Below are 4,046 nucleotides of genomic sequence, written 5' to 3'. Positions count from 1 at the left end.
AATGAAAGTGAAGGTCTCGCCTTGCGCGGGCCGAGGGAGGATGGGGCTTCCCCGCCCTTCACGGGGCGGCGGCCTCCGCACTCCCGGGGCGTCTCGTCCTCATTGCGAGGTGAGGCGCACCTAGAGCGTACACGTTGGGACCCGAAAGATGGTGAACTATGCCTGGCCAGGACGAAGTCAGGGGAAACCCTGATGGAGGTCCGTAGCGATTCTGACGTGCAAATCGATCGTCGGAGCTGGGTATAGGGGCGAAAGACTAATCGAACCATCTAGTAGCTGGTTCCCTCCGAAGTTTCCCTCAGGATAGCTGGTGCTCGTACGAGTCTCATCCGGTAAAGCGAATGATTAGAGGCCTTGGGGCCGAAACGACCTCAACCTATTCTCAAACTTTAAATGGGTGAGATCTCCGGCTTGCTTGATATGCTGAAGCCGCGAGCAAACGACTCGGATCGGAGTGCCAAGTGGGCCACTTTTGGTAAGCAGAACTGGCGCTGTGGGATGAACCAAACGCCGAGTTAAGGCGCCCGAATCGACGCTCATGGGAAACCATGAAAGGCGTTGGTTGCTTAAGACAGCAGGACGGTGGCCATGGAAGTCGGAATCCGCTAAGGAGTGTGTAACAACTCACCTGCCGAAGCAACTAGCCCTGAAAATGGATGGCGCTGAAGCGTCGTGCCTATACTCGGCCGTCAGTCTGGCAGTCATGGCCGGTCCTTGCGGCCGGCCGCGAAGCCCTGACGAGTAGGAGGGTCGCGGCGGTGGGCGCAGAAGGGTCTGGGCGTGAGCCTGCCTGGAGCCGCCGTCGGTGCAGATCTTGGTGGTAGTAGCAAATACTCCAGCGAGGCCCTGGAGGGCTGACGCGGAGAAGGGTTTCGTGTGAACAGCCGTTGCACACGAGTCAGTCGATCCTAAGCCCTAGGAGAAATCCGATGTTGATGGGGGCCGTCATAGCATGATGCACTTTGTGCTGGCCCCCGTTGGGCGAAAGGGAATCCGGTTCCTATTCCGGAACCCGGCAGCGGAACCGATACAAGTCGGGCCCCTCTTTTAGAGATGCTCGTCGGGGTAACCCAAAAGGACCCGGAGACGCCGTCGGGAGATCGGGGAAGAGTTTTCTTTTCTGCATGAGCGTTCGAGTTCCCTGGAATCCTCTAGCAGGGAGATAGGGTTTGGAACGCGAAGAGCACCGCAGTTGCGGCGGTGTCCCGATCTTCCCCTCGGACCTTGAAAATCCGGGAGAGGGCCACGTGGAGGTGTCGCGCCGGTTCGTACCCATATCCGCAGCAGGTCTCCAAGGTGAAGAGCCTCTAGTCGATAGAATAATGTAGGTAAGGGAAGTCGGCAAATTGGATCCGTAACTTCGGGATAAGGATTGGCTCTGAGGATCGGGGCGTGTCGGGCTTGGTCGGGAAGTGGGTCAGCGCTAACGTGCCGGGCCTGGGCGAGGTGAGTGCCGTAGGGGTGCCGGTAAGTGCGGGCGTTTAGCGCGGGCGTGGTCTGCTCTCGCCGTTGGTTGGCCTCGTGCTGGCCGGCGGTGCAGGATGCGCGCGCCTGCGCGGCGTTCGCGCCCCGGTGCTTCAACCTGCGTGCAGGATCCGAGCTCGGTCCCGTGCCTTGGCCTCCCACGGATCTTCCTTGCTGCGAGGCCGCGTCCGCCTTAGCGTGCTCCTCCGGGGGCGCGCGGGTGCGCGGATTCTCTTCGGCCGCCATTCAACGATCAACTCAGAACTGGCACGGACTGGGGGAATCCGACTGTCTAATTAAAACAAAGCATTGCGATGGCCCTAGCGGGTGTTGACGCAATGTGATTTCTGCCCAGTGCTCTGAATGTCAACGTGAAGAAATTCAAGCAAGCGCGGGTAAACGGCGGGAGTAACTATGACTCTCTTAAGGTGGCCAAGTGGCGGCGGTGTTGCTGCATCCGGACTTGGCTTTTCGAAGTGCGGTCTTGATGTAGTCGTGCTGCTGCTGCGAGGTGCCTTCCTTGGGTTATAGTTACAGGGAGAGTGATGCGCAATACATGGGCCTAGCCCTCTTAGCCTCTCCTCTCCTGCGGTCTTCTCCCCTTCTCGTGGGCCCGCTGATTTTTGCAGAGTGGAAGACCGCACCAGGGGCTTGGGGGGGTTACCAGCCCCCCCTCGCATTATCCCTTTATAGTTGGGGGCAGCCGACAAGAAACAAGAGATGGTGGCCCTTCCGCTGAAGGTGCCACCCCAGCTACCCCAGCACCTATCCGGCCAACCGGCCGTAACGAAAATGCGATAGTTTGTGTAGCTCCCTTTGCTTGCAGTGAGTGCCACCGCACTTTTACCACGAAGAACGGTCTCGGGGTCCATCGCCGCCGCCAACACCCTGCGGCCGCCAACGCTGAGATCGTGACGGAGAGGCATCGCGCGAGGTGGACGGAGGAAGAAGTCCTGTCGCTCGCCAAGGCAGAGGCCGAACTGTTCCTGGAGAGGGACGCCCGGTTCTTCTTTGTAAATCAAGAACTTACCAGGATGTTCCCCGACCGAACGCTTGAGGCAATCAAGTGCCGACGGCGGCAAGCTGCCCACAAGCAGCTTGTCCGCCAATTCATGGAGGCACTTGAGATCGGTCGGGGTGAAGAGCCGGCGTCCCGCCGTGGAGCAGCGAGCTCGCTGCCTGACGCGGGCGAGGCCGCTGCGCCGCCCGTCGACGCAGCCGAGGACTTCGCGGCCGACACCACCGGGCCGCCGCCGGAGGGGCCGACTGACGCCGCCATCTGGGAGCATCTGGCGGGGCTACCTGCTTCCGCCCAGCGTTTCTCTGCCCTGGATCGAGTCATTGGTCTGGGGCGGGGCACGCCGCCCGATGTCATCCTGGGCATGCTCCCGGATGCCCTTGCGTCGGTCGGGTCCAGGGGGGAGAGGTCGATCACCAGGACACAGCGGCCGCGCCAACCATCCAAGCGGCCGCCTGCCGCCCCGCCGCTGCAGAAGCGCAAGCGGCGCCGCTGGGAATACGCGCGGACACAGGACGCCTTCCGTAGGTCGCGTGCGCGTTGCGTGCGCGGCTTGCTGGACGGCACCCTGCTGCAGCCGCCACCCGACATCCCCGGTCTGCTGGACTTCTGGGCGGACCTCTTCACGAAGAAGCCGATCTCCACCGCCGGCTTCATCCGTGACCGCCTTCTCCCGCACTCGGAGCCTGTCGCTCCTGAGTGCCTATGGGGGCCGGTCACACGTGAGGAGGTCGCTGCTGCCTTGCCGCCCAGGGGATCGGCAGCCGGGCCGGACGGCCTGACTCCAGCGGAGCTGCGGCGCCTGCCGCATGAAGTCCTGGTGAAACTCTTGAACCTCTTCCTCCTGGCCCGCGCCCTCCCCGAGCGTCTGCTTCGCGCCCGGACGTCACTTCTCCCCAAAACGGCTGCACCAACATCCCCCGCTGACTTTCGCCCCATTACGGTCTGCTCGGTGTTGGCGCGGACCTTTCACAAGGTTCTCGCGTCACGCCTGATGCGTGCATGTGCTGTGGACGAACGTCAGCGGGCATTCATCCCCCGGGATGGGATGTTGGAAAACACCTTCATCTTGGACACTGCTCTCACCGACGCAGTCCGCTCCTGTCGCTCTGTTTTTGTGGCATCGATCGACGTCTCTAAAGCGTTCGATTCGGTGGACCATGCCGCCCTCCGCTCCGTGCTGAGGGCTCATGGCCTGCCGGATTGCTTTATTGAGTACGTCGAAAGGTGTTACGAGGGTAGCACGACGGTGATAGCGGGCGGCGCCGACGTGGGCGTGCCCCTGCAGCCGGCTAGGGGTGTGCGTCAGGGTGACCCCCTCTCCCCCCTCCTCTTCAATTTTGCGGTGGACTATGTTTTGAGTCAACTTCCCTCCCACATCGGAGCTCGGATCCTTGGTCGCAGAGTTAACGCTGCGGCCTTCGCAGATGACGTCCTGCTTTTTGCATCGACCGCGAGGGGATTGCAGTCCCTCATCGACGCAGCCGTCGCAGCCCTCGCCCATCTGGGGCTGCAGATCAACGCCCGGAAGTGTTTCACCCTCGCCTTAGTCGCGTCTGGGCGC

Source organism: Schistocerca serialis, unplaced genomic scaffold (genome assembly GCF_023864345.2).
Source record: "Schistocerca serialis cubense isolate TAMUIC-IGC-003099 unplaced genomic scaffold, iqSchSeri2.2 HiC_scaffold_1135, whole genome shotgun sequence".
In the NCBI taxonomy this organism is placed as follows: Eukaryota; Metazoa; Arthropoda; class Insecta; order Orthoptera; family Acrididae; genus Schistocerca; species Schistocerca serialis.
The sequence above is the reverse complement of the archived record's forward strand: the minus strand, read 5'-3'. Positions refer to the sequence as shown.